The 23,240-nt window shown below is 37.6% G+C and overlaps 1 long non-coding RNA gene across 1 annotated transcript in view; it reads right to left on the bottom strand.

Annotated features, from left to right (window-relative positions):
• LOC122432516 overlaps positions 1–23,240 on the bottom strand; it is a 110,724-nt gene that overhangs the window by 39,783 nt on the left and 47,701 nt on the right. The window contains exons 12-22 of the long non-coding RNA XR_006266852.1: positions 21,204–22,180; positions 14,522–14,614; positions 10,115–10,204; positions 9,498–9,778; positions 8,744–8,925; positions 8,433–8,506; positions 5,571–5,628; positions 5,087–5,210; positions 1,215–1,290; positions 546–672; positions 356–412 (exon numbers count right to left, since the gene is read on the bottom strand). This is a non-coding gene — a long non-coding RNA (uncharacterized LOC122432516). The remainder of the gene's footprint in view (positions 1–355; positions 413–545; positions 673–1,214; positions 1,291–5,086; positions 5,211–5,570; positions 5,629–8,432; positions 8,507–8,743; positions 8,926–9,497; positions 9,779–10,114; positions 10,205–14,521; positions 14,615–21,203; positions 22,181–23,240) is intronic.

Genomic DNA, 23,240 nt, shown 5'->3' with positions numbered 1-23,240 from the left:
TTCAGGAGTACTTCCTGGAGAGAGAAGACACAGGAGAAATTATATTTTGGCTGGCCTGGCACTGGCAACATGATTTTCCACCCTGAGGACTGACTGTTTTATCTGGCTGTCATCTTTTTGGCTTTGCTGAAAGTTAACCCTCTGAATGGATATTAAGACCCGACTGCCAAGGTAGCTGTTCAGTGTCTCTACCTCAACAGTTGGCTGGTGTTGCTGCATATTAAAAAAATAAGATATATTGCTATGGAATACAGGGGAATATTTTCCTTATGGGTAGAACCTTCATGGAAATGTGGAAAAGAGTCACTAATATCTTTAAAGACTTTTTTTCTTTTTAAGTTGCCTGAAATCTTACCTTTCGCTCAGTGCTGTTGACTGCGGTTTTTATCTCCTGCTGTTGACAGGGTTTACCCTTTTGGAAAGAAAGTCATTGTCTCAATAATATTCTCAGTGGTTCTATTTTAATACCATTTATGATGAGTGATGATATTTCACTTGGTCTTTTGCCTCTTTCTAATTCTGCTCACACACAGTTTTTTCCTTACCTGAAGGGGGAAGAAGTTTCACCTTGATCTCTGAAACTTATTTCATGGAGTTGCACGTGCTTTCAACAAACCTCCCAACTTTGTGTCTCTACTGTTTTCTTGATCCTGTCATTTTCCAGCCCAAAGTCTGAAATAAAAGAAAGAAGTCTGATCAAAGGAAAGGGAGACAGAAGCACCCTGCTACCAGGAAGCCACTTGGACATTTTCCTTCTCTTCAGAATGTTCCGTTCATTCTCCCATTCATTTAGTATCCATCTATGAAATGCACTGGCTACAAGGTAGAGAGTTACACATCGAGGTGTCATTACACATTTGAGGTGTAAGGATCTACTAGACACATTCTCTGTCTTCAAAAATTTAAACTTCAGTAGATGAAAGGTACTTTTAGAATAAGCTAAAGGCTGCAAGAGAAGTCCCTGTTAAGTGCTAAAACTGAATAAATGAAAAGATCTATGGGAAGCCTGAATCAGAAAATTACTATATTAATTTTGTTTTCTGAATCAGGGAGTTATTTTATGGGGAAGTTCCATTTGATTTGGGACAGGAACACTGGTTGAATTTTCATGGGTGGAGATGGGGTCAGAGGAGAGGGACTCAAACAAGGATGAATGGTATGAACACAGTCACACATGTTTCTCATGTAGGGAAAACAACAGAAGTTTCCCATACCTGTATTGCTCCCCTTGATGGTTATACCTTTCATTTCTCATGTTGTTCCTTCTGGTTCTCCACCTTTGACAGGGTCCTATGGAGCCAAGGAGAATGTGAAAGCTTCCACGTGCCCCCGACTCCCCTGCCGCTCAAAGCTGTCTGCTTAAACTGAAGCCAATCCACTGATGCTTTGGGAAGGCAGTTGGGCCCTCTGAAAGCTTTTACAGTTTTTCTCTTCTTTTCTGATTACCCATCCTCTGCTTAAATACCTCTAGTTGCATGAGACTCACTACTTTTAAAGAGAGTCTATTTTTCCTTCTGAAAACAAATTTACTTTTCACATGTTCAGAAGAAACCTGTTCTTCTTCTGCCCTCCAATTCTGTTCCCAAAAGCAGTCATGCAATGAGAAAATCCTCTTTTGCTAGAGATAAACTCTATTCTCCTTATGTAAATTAACAGCAGTTTTCTCTCTACAGGGTGACATACATACAGAATGCTTCCTACCCTCTGACCCATGATTTGGAGCACTGGATGGATTATTTTGTGTACTTACTCCTAAATTCCAAAGACTTGAAAAATACTTACTACAATAAAGCTCTTACCATTAAGAATGAATTACGTGAACAGAAAGGAATACAATCAATTCCCTTGGCAAAATAAATAACAATGGTTTTATGAAACCCTTTTCTTTATGATCCCTTCTCGTATAGAACCAGATATCTTGGGTTTGTAGAGCCTTCCCTCTAGAATGTTTAAAAGATAACATTGAAGTAATCGAGGAGGCAGGAGTCGCATGAATATTGTGTTTTCAGGAATTATTTACCACAGCCTGGCTTTGAGAGCCTATTTTGTGAAGGGAGATAATGTTAGTTAGGACCCTGGGGAAAACCAGTGATTGTCAAAAGTACCGTCAAATCTTTCATAAAAACAAAAGAGTGAATTTAAACTCAGAGACCAAAATCCAAAGTGGATCCAAGTTTTGCTTTGGCTGCAGGAGCTCGTCTGCATCTCTAAATAAAACAAAAATAAACTCAACAGTTGTGTATTTCTCAATGGCTTGCTGAGTAATACTTGTTTGTTGCCAGATATTTAGTCAAGCTGAGCCCACCTACAGAACATCCAAAATGCTTTGGGTTCCTTTTATTTGGAGTATAATTGCTTTACAATGTTGTGTTAGTTTATGCTGTGCAATGAAATGTATCAGCTATATGTATACATACATCACCTCCCTCCTGAATCTCCTTCCCAACTTTACCCCCATCCCACCCATCTAGGTCATCACGGAGCACTGAGCCGACCTCCCTGTAAGGCTATGTCCCCAGCTGGCTAAAGTTTCAGACAAGTTCCTGAATACCAAATCTAATGGCCTCTTCTAAACCAACTCTCCCTATTTTTACAGAGTTGGACACCCTCTCTTAGAAAATCTAACCTCCTCCTGGATGTAAACATTATCAAGAAAAGGTAGAAAAACAGAGAGCTTCAATTCAGAGCTTGGATGCTTTGGAAATTAGTTGATGATTTTTAGAAATCTTTTTACAAAAGCTGAAAGAGTCATATCTCTCATTAAAATTATAAATTTGCTCTTCAAATTTAGCTCTATAGACCATTTGGAGTTTATTTTGTAATACGCTTTGAGGTAGTCTCAGTCATTTTTCTCTACGTAGTCAGTTTTTCTAATGTGATTTAACAAATATTCTTTCCTTTACCACTGAGTTTTCATGCCAGCTGAAGTGTATACCAAATTCTCACATATATAAGGATTTGCTGAACAAATCTATTCTTAATTCAATGGGTTTCTTTATCTGTTTCTATGCTCATGCCATATTCTTTTAATTAATATACTTTTGTGATGTCTTAATAGCTTTATTGTTGTTTAGTCACTACATTGTGTCCAACTCTTTACAACCCTATAGAAGTGAGCCCACCAGACTCCTTCTGTCCATGGGATTTCCCAGGCAAGAATATTGAAGTGGGTTGCCATTTCCTTCTCTGGGGATCTTCCCTCAGGGAATCAAACCCATGTCTTACTGCACCACAGGCAAATTCTTTACCTCTGAGCCACCAGGGAAGCCTAATACGATAGCTTGGGTTTCTTTTATTAAAAGTGCCTTTCCTAATTGTGAGCCATTGATCTTCAATATAATTTTTAGGATCAGTTTTTCAAATTCCCCAGTAAAATCTTGTTAGAATTTTTTTAGCAATATTGAATAATCAATATCTACATTAATTTGGAGAGAACTGACACAAAATAGTGCTGCTTTCCACTGATTTAGGTATCTAAAGTGCTTTAGTAGAGCTTTTAAAGCATGTATTGTGCATGTAAGTCTTATGCATTCTCTGTTAAATTCAAGATATTCACATGAATGCTGTGTAATTTTCTATTGTGTTTTAACTTGTTTTTAACTGATGTAAAGAGGTGTTAAAAGATTTTTAGCTTGCTTTAATTCTTGGAAATTTGCTGAATTCTTATTAACATGAATTATTTTGTGTCGATTTTCTATGTCAGTGACCAGAGCATCTTCTGACAAGAGTTTGTACCTCTTCACTTCTACCCTTATCTCTCTTGGTCCCTTTTTAAAAGTTATTTTTTGCATTGGCCAGAATCTCCAGCATCACCTTACCTATTTCAACTCCTAGTTCAAATATTACCTTTTTTAATCCATTTATTTAAGCTTGTGACTCCCACCCAATACTCTTTTACCCCATTCTTGTGTTTTCTCCATAATACTATTGCTTGGACTTCCCAGGTGGATCAGTGGTAAAAAATCTACCTGCCAATGCAGGAGAAACAGGTTTGATCCCTGGGTCGGGAAGATCCCCTGGAGGAGGAAATGGCAACCCATTCCAGTATTCTCACCTGGGAAATCCCATGAAGAGAGGAGCCTGGAGGGCTACAGTCCATCGACTCATAGAGAGTCAGATACAACTGAGTGAGTAAGCACACACACACTATATCTACCGTTAGAATCAAATATAGACAATTATTTGATTTTCTACTTCTTGTTAGAATGTAAGTTCTGTGAGGATTGGATTGTGTCGTCTGTTTTCGTTCCAATGGAATCCTCAGCATCTAAGAGAGTGCTGGGAGGATAGTGGGTGACAGGAATCTATTGAGGGAATAAATGCTGGGCAATTGGAATGGTAGTGGGTCTTCTTTCTTATTCCTTAAATCTAAAAAAATGTATCTAACATATGAAAATTTCCAGTAAACATAGCTTTTTATGTAAAAAAATGTTTTATTCTAGTCCTAGTGTTCTATTAGTAGTATGTTTATACTAAAGGTTTAACTTTATCTAATAATTTTGTGCATAAATTACAAAAGAGGCAGCATAAATAAAAAGATATTCTTAGGATCCAGTGAAATGAATATGATAATAGGAAATGTAGGTAACTCTGCAAATTGCTTATCCAAAATGAAAGTGAAGTTAATTCTATCTTAGGTGGACCTCAAAATTAGAAGGCAGAGAGGGCTGTTCATGCAAAGAAGGCTCTTGATCACTGGTATTAGATAAAAGCCACTTAAATCCATTTAACAGAGTCTGATATAACAGTAACTACTGAGGAGTGGGCTGGGGAATGGTTTTACTAAGACTTTCTCATGAAAAGTCAAAAAGTTGTAAATTATAAAATAAGTTAATTTTACTTTTAATAAAAATAAGACTATAATATGTTAGTTCTAAGAATCAAATTAATCAAATGTTAGTTAGATGAACTGGGCTTTTATTTTTTCTCATTATGTTATAGAGATACAGGATTTCATACTTCATTTTTTATTTAAAAGCAAAATTTAACCATTTATTATTTTTTAAAAGAATTCTTAGTTTTTATCAGTTTTTTTCCCATGATCTTTTAAAATTATTTGATGATTAAGTCATTCTGTTTTACTTACCTATTATTCATCAACTTTGTTTCCTTTCCTTTTCTTCAGTTATTAGCTGGTCTAGACGGATGGGCTTTCATTTGTCGTTGAGTCTGTTGTGATCTGCTCAGTTCTTGCATATCACTTTTACTGACTGCACAAAATATTGCATCTTTTACAATGGTCACCCTCTCACTTTGCAAAAGCTGTTATTTTCCATTGTATTACTGAATATCTAACAATTTGCAAAGCCACTCCCTGTCTCATGGCAAAGTCAGATTGTAATATTAAACCTCAAATGTAAAATCTTCCAGAGAAAGGATGTCGTCTGCTTTGTCTATAAGAGTCTCTTCCAAGATCTTAATGTAAAAACCTCACTTCCTACGTTGAAATCTACTCTACCTTCTATTTCTAGCCTCATTTAACCCACAGTTTCCTATCCTTTCTAATTCTAGTTCTCTGGAAAAATATACATAAGTTAAGTCCACGGGCTAGAGTTTCTTGTAGTACTTACGGTTGGGGAGGGATTACTTGGTACTTTCTCACAGTTTCAATCCATCTCACAGAGTGGTCTGTGTGAACCAAGAGAGAAGGAAAAGCTTAACTGATAAAACCAAGAAATATATGTTTATATCTATTTGTTGTCTTCTGAGGGTAATAGCTTTACCCCATCTATAACTCTATCTACAAGATAAATCAATAGAATATATATGTTGAGTATGAAGTTATTCTCCTTCCCTCTGCAATCATCCCCTTTGTCCATCTCCACATTCCCTGTCTTCTAGTATATGACATGATGCCTGGCACAAAATAGCTTCTTAACCAAGAGTTGTTGAGTTTGTTGTTGTTTTCAGTCGCTCAGTCATGTGTGACTTTTTGTGGACTTTAACCCACCAGGCGCCTCTGTCCATGGAATTCTCCAGGCAAGAATACTGGAATGGGTAGCCATTCCCTTCTCTAGGGGATCTTCCCGACAGAGGGAATCGAACCCGGGCCTCCTGCACTGTATCCAGATTCTTTACCTTTTGAGCCACCAGGGAAAGTCAAATACTCTCAAGCCAGAAAACTAGTAATAATTTGTATGTTTTTACAGAATTATGTATAAATATTAGCTGTAATAAATTTCTTCATGCCACCATGAACAAATGCAAGTTTAGGTGTAAAAAAATGTCATCGAAGAGAAGAAGGATTCCAGGGAAAGTTTTGCACTTCACACTATGCGTTGAAGGAGGTTAATATTGTATAACTCTGTGGGGTCCATTTACATTAAGCAAGTAAATGACAGGCATATATATACATGGAATCAGTGATTTTTTTTTAATATGGGCATAAATAGACTTGATTTTCTTATGATCAAATATGAACAATAGTGGCAAACTTGATTACCACTGGCTCTGGAAAAATCCAAGGCTTCCTAGTAGATAAACATACGGTGTATATAGTTCATTAGTTTGGTTGATTAGAACACAGCAAGGGCCCAATCAGAAGCTGAATTCCTGTGGTGATCAAATTATTTCCACTGTATACCATGGCCAACTCTTAACTCTGAACAACAAATCTGAGTTGGTGGTCTCAAGATGATCTGAGTAAGAACAGGGTGCAGTTTTCAACTTGTCGAATCAATCACAGCTGTAACAATTGTCATTCTGGGCTATAAAGACTTTTCTGCAATCATGGTTAATCCAAAAGAACGAAACGAAACATTAAATAACCTTAAGGTAAGGTACTATGGTAGGATTTTTCTTTGTTACCATTGATCTGAAAATAATCTACCAGAGCAGAGTGACATCTTTGTTAAATTCTAATTCTAACCCATTAAATTTGCTGTTAGGGTAAGTAAAATAGAGTCAGTTTTCATATACAAAATGAAAATGGCAGCTACATTATTGACTAGAAGACAAAGAGTAATTTAGGTGGATAAATTGGATCCCAAGCCCAATGTATACAGAAAATTTCAATCCAAGAAGAGAGTTACAATATAATGAGTCTTTCTCTCTTTTGCCCTCATGTAACACTGAAATAATAATAATAACAACAGGAGTATATTTCCTTTGCTTTTGTTCCTGTTGCTGCTGTTTTTTCTTTTGTTTTTAGCTCAACTGCAACTAGATCATTCTCATCAAGTAACATGAAAATGTTAAATTCTGGTTATTTTATTCAAAAGAAGAACATCCTTGCTGCCATTGAAAGTTTAACATGCTACAAATTTGGTATCCCTAAGCCAAGAAAGAGCAATAATCTGACCAATTATTTGCCATTGTTAGACGACTACTATTCTATTTTTTTCCTGGAATATTGACAAAGGCTATAAAGATTATTAAACTTTCTGAAAAATATAAAGCAACACAGAGTAACTTACTTCAGGAAATTTTGACTATAAAAAGTCAGAAAGGCCAAAGGAAAAATATAATAAAATCTTAGAATAAAATTACAGTTTTATAATAAAGTAGTTAAAAATACTGAAATTTAAAACTTTACCATTATACCACTATCTACAAATTATACTTAAATACTGAATTTTTAGGACAAAATATCTGATCATTAATTATTTTCTACATAAATGCTTTGTTATAAGTGAGTGTGAGCTAAAAGTTCAATCATTTCTGTTAAGAAATGAGTTTCCTTTGAAATTAGCCAATGTATACCAGTCCTAGTAGAGTCAGTTACAATTTTTTCTATGGTTTAGGATCACATCATTTTTGATGTCCCTTTAGTCTCTGTAATCTAGAACAGGGCTTCATTCCTCCTTTGTCTTTCATGGCTTTGGTATTTTTGAAGAGTATAGGTCAGCTGTTCTGTATACTGGCCCTCATTTTGAGTGTGTCTGATGTTTTCTCATGACTAGAGTCAGTTTATGCATTTTCTAGCAAGGGTACTGACATAAGTGATGCACCCTTCTCAGTGCATTGTATCAGGAGACCCATAAATGGAAACATTTTAGAGAAAAAATTTAATAATTATGCCATCTCAATGAATAAGCTAGTTTCTCTTTTTCTATGAACATTTCCATAATTTTTCATACTTGTAACACAGAATGATAGAATTTTTTATTCTGCTTCCTTTTCCTACATTGTAGCATTTTTATGTTTCTGTAGAACTTTATAATTTTCACATTATAATTATATAATATGCTGCTAAATTCATGTGCCATAATTTATTTTAACAGATCATCTATTCATTATTGGGCATGCAGGTTGTTTCAGATGCTTCACTATACTCTTTATTAAGCGAACAAAAACTACATGTTGCACTGCTGATGAAGCTATTAGGTTCACCTGGACAAAAAATTATCACAAAACGTTATGCTAACATAACTGAATTTCTCTATTCTCACGTCTTCAGCAACATCCCCCATTTTCTCAACCCACAGACTTACAAAAATGAGAGCTTTGCAACCAGCAGAATTTGGCAGAGAATAAGGGTGGGGCCAACTTGCAGTCATTCCCAATCCTAGAAAATAATTTTAAATGTAGACTGTGTCATTTTTCTTGATGGACTACAGAATAGCTTGGTATGTAAATGTGCTTAGGGAAAAATGTAATTTACATTGGCTTAAATATGCTTAAAATTATTCTTTTTTTTAAAAGAACTAAAATTAGGAAAAGCTTAGATGGGAATTTTGCTCATGCTTTTTCCAACTTTTACACTAGAAAAGAAGATATCCAAGAGAAATCTCTGCATACTTACACAAGTGGAAAGAGAACAATGTTTGACACGGGCCAATTATTGTGAGTGCACCCAGAATGCTGTCAGATGATCAGAAATAGTATGCTGATGTTCTGTAATGAAGCTCTGCAGATTCTCCATCCAATATGAGGTGTTCCATTAGTGCCAGTAGTGGGTCCTTCGGAAGATCTCAGACATAAAACCTTGAATCAGAATGCCAGGCATCTTTATGCTCTGCCAGACTCCCAGGAGGGAAAGTTAGAGGGAAAGGATGAGAGAAGGCTACTGGTGATCCCTTTTTAGGCTGCACTCTTGCCTAGGTTCACAGCAATTAATTGACTAATTAATTTCCAAAACTGGTCCAACCACCAGCTTACAGAAGAGCCTATGAGAGAATCATCTGCTGAGTGGGAAGGAAAGAATTCATGTAACTCTTGCTGGTTCTATCACTGCTTAATTTGACTTCGCTGTATCTAGTCAACTCATTATCATCTTCTGTAATGGGTCTCAGAGGGAGGGGTGGGAATGGGTAGCTGTGATACAGATAATACTGAATTGCAGAGAAGGCAGGCTACTTTCCATTAGGCTTGTGCATATATCATATGCTTAAGAAGGAAGTATGTTTATCTTTCTAATTATGTTTTGCTTAGACTAATTTTCTTTTTAATTCCCATGCCAATGAAAAAGCTATTTTGTATTACATGGATAGTAGGAGAAAACAGCCTAAGTTTTAAAATCTTCAAGATAAAATTGACGAAATTGGTAAACTACAAACCTGAAACATAGGCCTGTCCAGAGCCTCAGTTTGAGCCTTCATTACCCAGACTCTTCACCAGACTCCCCAGTACGGCTTGCTTTTGTCTTCCTCCTCTTCAGCCCTGCAGCCAAAAGGGAGCCCAGGGGCTGCAGAAGGAAGTGACGCTGGCTTCACACTGTGGTCCTGACTCACCCATAGCTGAGGTGCCCGAGTTGGGGGAAGGCTCACTGCCTTCGCTGCCACTAATTCCTCAAGGTCTTCATACTCTTCATCCAAGGGCCTCTGAGAGTGTTAATCTGCTGAAAGAAAAAGCCCAGACAGCATAGTGCAAATGGCAACTTTTGGGCCTGCCCTCCTCCAACATAGCAAATGCATCCAAGTCTCCTCTCCCAGGATACCTCATCTTATTGAAGTGACCCTCACTGTGTGCGCCTGCTCTTTTCCCAGTTTAAAGTGTTTAAATAAACTTTAGTCCTTTCTTTATTAAAGTCCTGCTGTTGATTCTCAAGAATCTTATCTTCTTTCCATAAATGCATCTTTTGCAAAGGAACTTGTTTTGTCTTTCAAAAGTGTTGATGGGAGGCCAGGTGAGCTTCAAGAAACTATTTTGGAGAAAACAAAACACCAATACTTACTTTTTTTCTCTTTACATTTCTGGTATAGTGATGCAACTCTCCTCTAGCAGGCAATTGGCTGTCGCTCATCATCTAGTAAATAGGAGATCACTTGCAAGAAAGTTGAGAAAGAAAAGCATCGGTATAAAATGTAATCTGTCATTTCAGTAGAGGGATTGTTTGAAAGCACATCTCTCCATGCTAGTCTCCTGTTTAAAACCCTCCAGTGATCTAGCACCCATGGCATTAAAACTCTATGTCTTATAGTTGCAAATTTTCCAACTGGTCTTTCTAGGTTCATTTGTGTCACTCCCCTGCTAGGCTAATGCAAAAGTCTATTTTCCATTCTCCTAAGGCGTCATGTGTTTAAGTCAATATAATTTAGGATAACGTCATCGTTGACAGAATATGGGCTCGCGGCCTGAAATAGGCTCCAGTCCCACATCCACCAACACATTTTTTTGGGAGTGGGGGGAAACGCTTTATTTTCCTTGAAAAAGCAATACTGAATGCCACCACTCACCCTGCCTTTTCGGTCTGTTTCTTTATGAATTAAAAAATAGCATAAAACTAAAATGCTGCCCAAATGCTTCTTTGGGTGTGCAGTTCCCTGGGCTTGTGGTCATAATTAACACGGGTGAGAAGACTTACTACATTTCTCCTCTTCATGTCCCTTCCCTATGCCAAAGAGAAGGTGATTTTATTATGGATAAATTCATCTTTTTCCCCTTTTTAATTATTAATTGACCTACAATAGTATATAAGTTTCAAGTTACTACATAGTGATTCAATATTTTTATACATTACAAAATGATCACTGTGACCCTTAAGGTTTGTCCTGTTGGTTGCAGATGGCAAGATTTCTTCTTTTTTTAAGGGCTGAGTAGTATTTCTTCCTTTTACTCCTCACTGGCTTCTCTCCAAACTATACTCAAAATTGACCACATCTCCACCACCTCTCCTCCAGTCCCCCAGACCCCACCAAAGCCCCCCTAAAGGCACTCCTTCTCACTTCATTGCCCCTTTAAGGTCTTCCTCACAAACGAGTCAGAGTGATCCAGTTAAAATGTGAGTTACATTACATCCCTCCTCACTGAGCACCCTTTAATAGCTTCCTTCCATCACACCATAAATCAAATCCTATGCTGAAACTCACCCTACAATGCGCAACCTAATCTTCCCTGCCACCTCCTCCATCTCATCTGCTTCATTTCCTGCTACTTCCCCTGCTCACTGCACTTCAGCATCAGACTGACCACTTTATATTTTCTCAAAACACCAAGCCCCGGCATGGGCCATTTTCAATTGTTTAGAATCTTCCTCCAAAACTTCTTACACAATAGGATTTCCTTATTTGTCATGCTCACTGCTCATTTTTATTTCCCATCTGTAGAATTTAAGCTCCCCACGGGCAGATTTCTTTGCTTTATTTACCAGTATATGATAAGTAGCTAGCTAAATAGCTCCACACATTTTTGGAACTTAAGGATTGGTCATTGAATGAAAAAAATATTGGCTGTTATTGTTGATACTATTAATAACACAAGCTACAATTGTCTTTACACACAAGCTACAACTGTCTTTACACACATACACAACAGTCACACAGCTTCATTTCTTTTTAGCATCAAACAAAGGACTCCCATCACATTTGACACTTTTGAATATCAATCTTATAAGAAAAGAATGAAAGAAAAATAAAATAATTATTTTTGTACTGAGTCAGTCAGGCTTATGTAATTAAGGTTTCTCAAAAAATGTCTCCTTTTCTAATAGATGATAAAGCCTAATATTTACATTTCAGGCTTTGTTTACAGTTCAGGCTTTGATGATAAATGGACATTTATCATCAGTATTCAGGGCATGTTTTATAGAAAAGTAATAAAAAATGCCTACTTAGACATTTCAGAAAGCCATTTCTGTATGACGAAAATTTCAGGCTCTCGGGGACTCAGTGAAATGAATGTCATTTTATCTATTACTGCTCCAAAGAGGGCTGGTTTAGTATGTGTAATCATTGCACACACTCCTGAGGCAATCTGCTTTGGCATTTTTCATTCAGAATATTCAGATGAGCCCATTCGAGACCACGGAGGCTACATGTTTGATTATTCAACTGTAGGCCAGGTAAGCGCAAGTGTTGACAGTAAGGGAATCCTATCATGATACTTCCTGCCCATGTTAGCCATGGTTTTCCCATCACTGCAATGATCTTCAACTGTGTAATCAGACTTTAATTCAGTTCAGAATTAATCTAGAAGTCTGAGCATTTCTCTAGTGTACCACTGAGGATTAGCCAAAGCTGGATTCTAAGTTCGGAGATCAGGAGCAACAGAGGAGAGAGGGAGCGTAAGGAAGGACTGCCAAAATAAAGGTTGGCTTGCATGGATATGTCTGCTTTATCCCCTTCACAGCTATAAAAATCTGGAAGACCAGTTTATTCTGGAAAATCAATCTTTATTATACATCACATCTTGAAAAAAAAATGGTTTATATAAAAATGTATACCAAAGTTGCCATGGTATACATTACAAGTGCACATATATTATGTATAAGGAGAAAAATAAAATCTGCTTTGTATTTCTACCTTTGGGAAGACTCCAAAAACCATTCCACCAAGCAATAGGCTATTTAATCTCTACTTTGTTTTGCTCCTTTTGGAAGCAGTGAAATTTGTATGATTAAGATGTAGAGAAGTCCTCAGGTGGTCATGTGCTAGAGTACTTTAAGAACCACTGTTCTGCATTAGCTAGCTATTCCTCTGGGTTTTGTTTCTTTAAGTGGGAAGCCATCCTTAATGTAAAACACAGAAGAGCCTCAGTGTAGCTGGCTCACTTTGGTTGAAAGAACCTAAGCCCTGGATTATGTTGCTTGGGTTCAAATCCCAACCCTGCCACTGACTAGCTAGACAAGACTGGGTGTGTTACTTAACCTTTCTCTGCCTCTAGGTTTTCTCTGTAAGGATAACAATAACACCTTCCTTCAAGGCTATCTTAGGATTTAACTTATTTTAAATAATGCTGTATTCATCTGCTTAGGCAGCCCCAATAAAATACAGCAGACCACGTAGCTTAAACAACAGACACTTATTTTCTTACAATTCTGGAGGCTGGAAATCCAAGGATAATGTGTTAGCATAGTTGGTTTCCAGGGAGGACTTTCTTCCTGGCTTGCAGACAGCAGCCTTCCTGTTGCAATCTCATCCGGTCTCTTCTTTGTGTACATACACTCCTGGGGTACCTTCCTCTTCTTAGAAGGACCCCAGTCTTAATGAACTAGAGCTCCATTCTTGTGCACCCATTGTAAACTTAATTACTTCCCTGGTGGACCAGACAATAAAGTATCTGCCTACAATGCAAGAGACCTGAGTTTGATCCCTGGAATAGTGAATCCCTAGAATGGCTACCCACTCCACTATTCTTGCCTTGAGAATTCCATGGACAGAAAAGCCTGTCCATGGGCTCGCAAAGAGTTGGACATGACTGAGCGACTAACACCCTCTTAAATATTTCTAGTCAGTAAAGATCTATTTATAAAAATACAGGACTCCTTAGTGGCCCTGCTCCAAATACAGTCATAGTAGGGTTTAGGGCTTCAGCATATGAATTTTGGGAGAAGACAATTCAGAGCAACTACATATACACTGTCTGGCACATAGTAACTTCACAATAAATACCAGCTCTTATTTTGTGATATGCTTTTACTTTTCTCTCAAATGTGTATATGAGTCCTACTTTCAACATTTACCACTTTGGTTGGTGAAAAATCCAGTTTATAAGTAGAGGCACATTTACATGAATCATCCCCAACGAATGCATTTATTTAAAATGACAGGGAGTGTAGTTTTGAGATGACTTGAAATGCAGACATATACACCTGTCCCATTAATTTATGTAAATTTATGTAACTTTGTAAAAGACACCTGGCTGTCATCTCCTACAGTACGTCATTGCTCCAAGTCAGCAGACTGTGGTCTGTGGGCCAAGACTTGCTTTTGTACATCACGTGAGCTAAGGATGTTTTCTACATTTTTAAAGTGTGGCAAAACAAACACACACACAAAAGAAAAATATGTGACTAAGACTTCATGTGGCCCACAAAGTTGAAAATATTTACTATCTGGCCCTGTACCGAAAGAGATCCCTGACTGCTACATGGAAGGAGTTTAATTTGAGCCTTCAAATACTTTCGTTTCTTGTCATGTAAACACCTTGGCTTTTCTCTATCCTGAGCAAAGTCTTATTAGTTACTCCTAATATATTCTCCTCATCTTCTTTATTTTGGGGAGGTGTAGTTCTACAGTCTCTAGCATGTCTGACCAACTTCGGAGAAATGTACCAGGTATTCTCACATTTTCCCGGTTCTGGGGACCCACTGATGGCCTCAGAAGTGAGCAAGGATCACTTGAGCTGCTTTTTCTGTTTGTACCTCTCCTGATCAGACTGGAGCTCTTATTTCTGGAGGCTGTTGTCCTGAACATCTTTGAAAACTCCTTCCCTTCTGCTTTCCTTCTGCTGTGGGCTGGGAAAAGAAGAAAACAGAAATCAAGTTACTACTGAAGAATACTTTGTATCTATCGGGTTTCATCAGATTCTGTTCATATGTTAGGGTTTTTGATTCTCATAACTTTATGACTATACATAAGAACAGGAAAAGCTAGAAAAAAATTTTGTGAATTTAGAGTCAAGGATGCAAATTGAAATACCTCACTGGCTCATGGAATCCAAAGAATACATTTATTAAAAGTTAGAAGAAGGGACAGGATAAATTTAGGCCAGAACATCCCTTACATCTTGCTTCTGCTTCAGTCTCTTTCACATGACAGTAGCTTATTTTCTTATAGAGACATGGCCCATGATCATTAACATCTCCTAAACTATGTGTCATAGCTTCCCAAACTAAAAGGGGACTGGATCATTCAGTTTCAGTAAAATACACACACACATGCCCCAAAATCCAAGCAAACAGAAAATCCAGAAAGGATTTCTAATTGGCTTGATTTGGATCACATATCCATTCATATACCAATTAATTATGAAAAGGAAAAAGAATTTTAATTGGCCAGTTTGGATCCTGTAAGAACATGGAATCTCCCAGTTTAGCACATGGAAGTATTTCCTAGGAAAAGAAGAGTTCCTAGCAGATAATAGCATAACTACCTATATGGTAACATTTTGGGGTATCTAGTAAGCCAGACACTAGAATAGATATTTGCATGTGTTTTTAAAAGGATCAGGAAAAGAAATTTTTGTTTGTGTGAAATAAGTGAAGTGAGAAGATATCATATGATATCACTTATATGTGCAATCTAAAATATGATACGAATAAACTTGTTTAAAAAACAGAAACAGACCCACACAGAAAACAAACTTATGGTTACCAAACAGGAAAAGGGGATGGGGAGATAAATTAGGAGTTTGGGATTAGCAGATATAAACTATTATATACAAAAATAGATAAAAACCAAGGCGCTACTTTATAGCACAAGGAACAATATTCAATATCCTTTAATAATGAAAAGAATATGAAAAAGAATATATATGTAACTGAATAACTTCGCTGTATACCAGAAAATAACACAACATTGTAAATCAACTCTACTCAATTAAAAACTTTTTTAGAAATATCTTTTTTCCTACAATCCCAAAGGAATTGAGAATTAAATTCTTTATCATTATTGCCATATTATATAATTGGTACATAAAATTTTTGCCTTTAGAAAATTGTACAATTACAAAATCAAGATTTATGAAATTACAAACCTTTGGTAGACATTTTGTTTTGTCTTTTGCTCATTTTCTATAAGTCTGTTTGTCCAAGTCAGAATTTTTTTTTTTTTTAAATGGAACACTTGCTCAGAGTTCTAGGCAGCCTATTACCCCATTTTTGGTAAAATGAAAAAATAGAAATGCCAAAGGAATCAGAGTCTCATGGATGGATGCTCTCTAGACAAAGAGTTGGGGTTTTACAATCTTGGCTGCCCACTATAATCACCTGGGAAATTTTAAAAGGTGCTTATGACCGGACCACGCCCCCCAGAGATGGTAATTTAATTGGTCTGATTTAATTACCAGGTACAGGGAGTGTTAAGAGCTCCCTAGGTGATTCTAATGTGCAAGCAAGACTGGGAATCATGGCGTGGGTGGGTACTGCTTAATTCAAGGTCAGTTGGGTGTGTCTGTGGGGCTGGGCACTGGAGAGAAAGACTTTCATCATCAGTCGACTCTCCAAGCCAACCGAGTCACGTGCCACCAAGTAAGCTGGCTACAGAGCCTCCTAAGACCGGAACAAAAGCATCCAATTCAGCTGGACGTCGAAATATCTTGAGATTTTTTTTTTGCTCTGTACAGTTACTTTCACTTTCAAAATTTTCTTTTTCTTAAAAATCAACCCAAATGTTACCTTTGCATTTTCCTAGTGGCAAAGATCAGACCATAACAGATATTTTATGTTATTGACTATATTTCTTCTGTATTTTGCTGTTACTGATGAAGCAAATGATCCCAGAAAGACTAAACACACATGAAACAGCCTGGATAACATGGACTGTAGGTGCAATGGCTTTGCTCTTTTGTCTGATTTGAGTGTGTCTTGAGATTCAGCATTATAGGGAAAGAATATTTCACTTGAACTACAAACTATAAACTGAAATTGTCCTTCAACTGGAAATAGTCAACCACAATGGGATTTCAAGGGGAAGATTTAAGAGCAGCTTCAAAGAAGTCAGAAACTTAAGGACAAGAAGACGCTGATGTGTTAGGAAAGTCTACAGTATTTGCTTCTGTGGTTTTGAAGATGTAAATAGAAACAGCCATGGCAAAGAACTTCTATAATTAGCTTTCATCCTGATTCCAAAAGTTGCTTATTATAGAGCTTTTAATAGTATGTGAAAACCACGGCTTAAAACTCTTGGTTTGAATTTTCTGGCACTTTAATGAAAAAATTAGTATTTTCAAGCTGGGGGCGGTGGGGGGGGGGGTGGTTCTCTAAAGTCGTATGCTAAGCAAGTAAAAGTCTTCTGTTGCCGGAAGGTTTTGGGGGAGGGTGGATGCCCTGGTAATTTTCTCCTCCCCGGACATAGTTCTCTATAAGAGTCAGAGAATGCATTTAAATCAGAAATGAAATGAATTACTAATCTAAACTGTGGGTGTAGTTATGGACAGACACTGGTATTTAGACCAAACAAATGTGCTCTTTAAACACAGTGATCATACCCAGTTGTTCTTCCAAAACCACAACAGAGAACGATCTTGCTCAGTTAATCATACCTCCCTGAAGAACCGCCACCTCGAAGGGTGTCTGTGTTCAGCAGCAAGATGGAGCGACCACATCCTACCTTGAAAAGTGAACCCTCCTCATTGTCCCTCAATCCAGACTGCCAGGCAACATCAGGTCCATCTTGTGAGCTCACCAAATGTGCTGGCTCTTTACTTGTTTCTCCACCCTGGTGAATTCCTTGTAGGTCTAAATCCTATAGGATATAAGTCAAATCTGGAGAGACTTTGAATAAGCCTCCACCACCTCCAACCAGATTTTATCCACATGTAAAGTAAACCAGGTGGGAAGTTATGTAGTTGCTAAGTTGCATCTGACTCTTTTGCAACCCCATGAACTGTAGCCTGCCAACCTCCTCCATCTATGGGATTTCCCAGGCAACAATACTGGGGTGGGTTGCCATTTCCTCCTCCAGGAGATTTTCCAGAGGGATTGAACCCGCGCCTCCTGCATTGCAGGCGTATTCTTTACTAAATTCTGTCTGTAACTGAAAGAACACAGTATTATCGGTGAGTCGTCAAGGAATATTTATGGCATTCTTGAGTTCCATTCAACATTTTGCTGAGAAGTTTCAGGGAAAAAAAAAAAAGAAAGAAAAGGCAATGGTGACTGATGGAATCAAATAAGTGAATCACGTAAAACTACAATACTTTTAACAAACCAGGGGAAAAAAATTAGTTCTGGATTAGTCTCTCGGATACCACATAGGGAAAGTCTAGCCTGGCACACCCCCTAATTTGCAGAAATGGCAGTGAATCTTGGCATATACCCTATAGAAATTTGTCAAATAAGATTAGTTCTGGGTTCCGCCAAGAATTCAGGGTACTGCTTGATGATCACTGTGGGATTCCCCTGGACTGCCTTGAATCCATCCAATATAAACTGAAAAATTTGCAGCAGTGGTGAAATAAAGAACCTTTATTTCTCAAACTTGTCTGTAGAGAATTTTTTAAAATTATCCATACTTAGAGCCCATCCCAGAATGTCTGAATCAGAATCTCTGGTGGTATGTATTTTGAAAAAAATATTCATAAAAGTTTCAGATGAACAGCAAAGTTAAGCATCTCTGAATTTAGGTGAACAGAAAGGGATTAAGTTTCCCATAGGAAACTAACTAGCTCTTCTAAGTGTAGAGGGTCTAAAGACTTGAGGGGATTGTTCCAGATCATCTCAGCAGTCCTTTCAAGGGAACTCAAATCATTCAAGATATTCTAATGAACACGACTGGTTACAGAAAGGAGAAAGGACCCTCTTTAATGGTAAGAAGTCTCTGAACATCAAAGAACTGTACACTTGAAAGCATTATTCCAATCAACTTTGTTCTGCAAGAATTAAGTTTGGAGGTGACTTTTATTTTTGTTGTTTGCAAATTTTACAAAAAAGAATAACTCTTTCAATTAGACAAACTTCTATTTTCTGCAATATACCCTTCATGTAAATATTTACCTGTTTTTACATTTGTCACATCTCATCCTCGAGAATGCTTCCCTCAGAAAATGTTTGCCAAAATATGACCATACAGTTCATAATTAAATTTTGTACAATCTCTTTGATGAAAAGGAGTATATATGAGAGAAGTTTGAACTAACATTTATCGATCTCCTCATATATATCCATTTAATTATGGACTGATTAGTATTATTCTCATTTTACTGTTGAAAAAAATTGAAGATCAGATTAAGAGAAATCTCCAACACTGTACAGCTGTTAAGTTGTAGTATCAGTATGTAAAACTCAAGTCTGGCTGATTCCATAGTTCCTATATGCCAAATTGCATTATACCAGGACAATCCATAGAGAATTAGGCATCTTTCTTATTCCTTAAAAGCATGTCATTTAATAATTCATTTGGAGGATTAGTCTGTATTCACAGCATGGCCATAAAGATTAAACAATTGGGTATCTAATAAGACTTTTTCATCTTTCCTATTTTCCAATTTTTCACAAAGGAGTATATAGATACTTTAAGGAATCATTAAGAGGATCCAGTTTTTAAAAATATACTGTCTTCCTAGCCAACTAAGAAACAATACAAAAGATTAAGGTAGGTGGGGACCAAATTTTTGCCTTTATTGTGGACAAAGTTTAGCCTGAAGGATATGACTTAGGAGGAAAGTGGGCTTCCTATCATTGAATTCCAGTTTTAAACACTTATTCATCCAGGTACAGGCAGCCTTCAGAACACTGGAAGTTTGAAGGAACAGAGTTAAATGTATACTTTCTGTAGCCAGGCTTCCTTTAAAGAGAAAATTCTAGATTTCTCCAAACTCACCAATCAGAGAAGTTGCTCCACTGGCAGTAGAGAAAGTCCAGCACAACTACACCTATGGATCTCCCTTCAAATGGGGGCGGGGTGGGGGGGCGGGATCAGAATTAAAAAAAAGAAAAAAGTACTTCTCCTGGTCAGAAAACTGTACCAGGAAGTTTTTCACATGCTTGATAAAATTGTGTAAGGACACACCCAATGTTAAACTTTATTTGCTGAGTTAAAGGAAGAAGCAAAGGCTAGCAAAACAGCTCCCACATTTTTTTACAGACCAGTTCACTGAAGAGGAAAACGAAAAGCCTCAGGTGGAAAATCATTTAGTATCAATGTTTTTAGTATGTACGAATCAAGCACATATGAAAGTCAAGGGTTTGAGGTGACATAAATGCTATCAGTGTCAGAGAAGTTAATAATTAGGATATTTCTATTATACTAAAAAAAAAAAAAAGTCTTGCTTTTTGTTTCCTCCATCTCTGGGGTAAAAATTTGCCCTAAATTTAGGTATCTTTGAGGACACATTCCTCACCATAAGTCCTTGATTGTGTACGAAGACTGAGAGACTGCAGAAAGACAGCCATATCCACATAGTTTTGGATGGTCTTTTGATTCTTCTTTAGTCTGTTTGAAGAAATATTCCCATCAATAAATATTCATAAAATGTGGGGTACTTGTTCTGCTGGTGGTTCATTTATACCAGCACAAAACAAATGAATTCATAACTAATGTAAATTAAATGAGTTAAATAATTTCTAACAATTTCTTTCTCTTCATGAGTTTTTATCCTTCAAAATGATGTGTAATAAATATGAAGTCAGATTTCTGAATAATTTAGGGCAAATTTCCTATCCCATTCTCATAAAAAGTTCTTCTATGAGATTTCTAAATTTGAGCCAATATTTGTTTGATATAACATCTCAAAAACCTGGAAAATACTAGTGCCAAATGGCACTGGGTCTTAATACCCTAATTTTGTAGATAGGGAAACTTGGACTTGAAAAGATTAAGTGATATAATGAAGATCACAGAATAACTTCTTTAGTAGAGTGGAAACTGGAGTTAAGTTCCTCCAACCCCTGAAAGAGCTTTTCAACACCAGACAACTTTGTTTTTCAATTTAGTTTCATACTACTAATGTCTAGCTTAAAAATTCTATTTCCTAGGGCTTCCCAGGTGGCTCAGTGGTAAAGAATCCACCTGCCAATACAGGAGACACAAGATCCCTGGATCAGAAAGATCCCTGCAGGAGGAAATGGCAACTCACTCCACTATTCTTCCCTGGAGAATCCCATGGAGTCGCAGAGAGTCAGACACAGCTGAACATGCACGTCTGTCCAGGATGGTATTCCTAGTTGCTTTGTTTTGAAGTTTAATTTGATAGTACCTTTTTTTGCTTTAAATCTGGTATGATTCTACAGAGGGAAGAAACTGTTCTTTCATTGCCTTTATTGTTGCTTTTTATACTGTAGTATAAAAAAACTTAAAAAAATATTTAAATCACATGATAGCAAAGTTCTTAGAAAGCATTTGGTTTATCTCCATTTAGCTCTAATTATAATAGTCAGTTCTAACCTCATGAAGGGTCTGCATGTGCACTTTCCATTGACTAAACATTTCGGCACTTGACTTCAGTTTCCCAGACTTGGTATTTCATTTGGATTTGACTCCCATCACCTGCATTTTGCAGGGGTTCCCTTTGCAGTTTCCAACGGTACATGTCAGATTGGGAGAAATGTCCCTGCCTGTTTATTACATTAGAAGATATTTAAGTGCATTTCCCAAATAAGATGTCCTGTTTTCCACCTGACTGCTGCCAGTAACTTCAAAATCTCTGGGGATGACCAAGTTTGTTCTCAGAGGTTCTCCTTGGAGTCTGATCGTGTAAAACAAATCTGCTTCTTTTCTGGATGCATTTGGAAGTCTCTCTTTTGTTCCCACTTCATTTAAAAACATGTTCAGCTGCTCCACACCAGAGGAAAACATTTCTGTTTTACCCAAAGATTTTTGCATCCACCAAGGTTAATTAGATAGATTTGTTGTCCAAAATTTGAAATCAGGTTTTGTGCCTCTTAGCAATGATTTCCATCAACATAATGCAGCCATCATACTTTTCCAACACAAAACATATGAATCAGGGCATAGAAATGTCTTGATGTAAAATAAACTGTAAAATGCAATATCATGTAGCATATGTCTACGCAGTGGGAAACAACCGGTTCCAAAAGAAATGAGCCTAATTTTCTGACCCACTGGTGTGAGAGGGACTGGACTTGGATGAGGCACGGAAGAAGCCATCTGAAGATGTAGCGTGCCAGAGGAAAGGGACATTTTAATAATGCTGCCCTGCTCGGGAGCACATCCACTTTGATAGGAGACCCACTCTGATGTGAGGACAGAGTGCCGGAAATGGACCTGTTCTCTGGTCAGTTTCCTCTGGCTCCTTTCACGGCTGCAGCAGCAATATCCCGTGTACTCCCGTGGAACCTTCATCAACAACTTCTCTCAGGACAGGGAAAGTTGGAAGTCCTCATCTACGAGCCAGATTTCCTCTGGATTAAAAAAAAAAATCATATAATTGAAATAGGATTACATGTTTAGTGTTGAAGTATTGATGGATGGCTTTCTTCCTTCTGCATGTATGGACCAGCCTAACAATCTGAATTACAGTCTGTACATGGTCTAAATGTCTCTCCCCACCCCATTTTGGTCTTTTCACAACCTTCAGCCAAAAAAAAAAAAAAAACAGAACAGGATTTCTCAGGAACTGTTAAGGAGCCAAAAAATATGCTAGACGCATTAGATTTATGTCGGATGTAGGATCTAAGAGAAACAAGAAATCCAGGGAAAGTTTAAAAATCAGATTGAGTCTAAGAGGAAGCAGTCTCTGGCGTGGCGCCTGCATGGACAGCAGGAATGATGCAAGGAAGGCTGTAAGTCACTCATTTCCCAATTAGACCTGATTTTCCCTGATGGCACCATAAAACCATGTCTCCACACAGCAGTAAAATTCATATTCCACTGATCAGTCAGGTTCTTTATTGCTGATTAGGTTTCCTGAGTAAGTTCAGTAGTAGCCCTAATGAAATAGCTTCAGATTTGATGGATGGAAAGAGATGGAGCCTTGTTTAATAGTACTGTTTCAGTTAAGACCTTCACAATTCTTGCCAAATGGAAACTGAAATAAAATTTCAGCATATCCAATCTGGCCCTTTTCATGAGAGACACGTTATTGGTTCTGAAGCACCACCAAAGCAGCATCATATGGGAATGACCAACAGGTCTGGACTGTGGCCCCAATCTGTCCAGAACCGTTCACTTCATTCCATGGTCTGATGATTCCATTCGAGGGCTGATGCCAAAGCTCCAATACTTTAGCCACCTGATTCGAAGACTCATTGGGATGACTCATTCCAATGACTCATTGGAAAAGACCCCGGTGCTGGGAAAGATTGAAGGCAGGAGGAGAACGGGATGACAGAGGATGAGATGGTTGGATAACATCACTGACTCAATGGACATGAGTTTGAGCAAGCTCCAGAAGATAGTGCAGGACAGGGAAGCCTGGCATGCTGCAGTCCATGGGGTTGCAGAGTTGGACATGACTGAGGG

Source organism: Cervus canadensis, chromosome 31 (assembly GCF_019320065.1).
Source record: "Cervus canadensis isolate Bull #8, Minnesota chromosome 31, ASM1932006v1, whole genome shotgun sequence".
NCBI classification, from domain to species: domain Eukaryota; kingdom Metazoa; phylum Chordata; class Mammalia; order Artiodactyla; family Cervidae; genus Cervus; species Cervus canadensis.
Note: the sequence above shows the minus strand (reverse complement) of the source record. Positions and strands in the feature narration are given on the sequence as shown.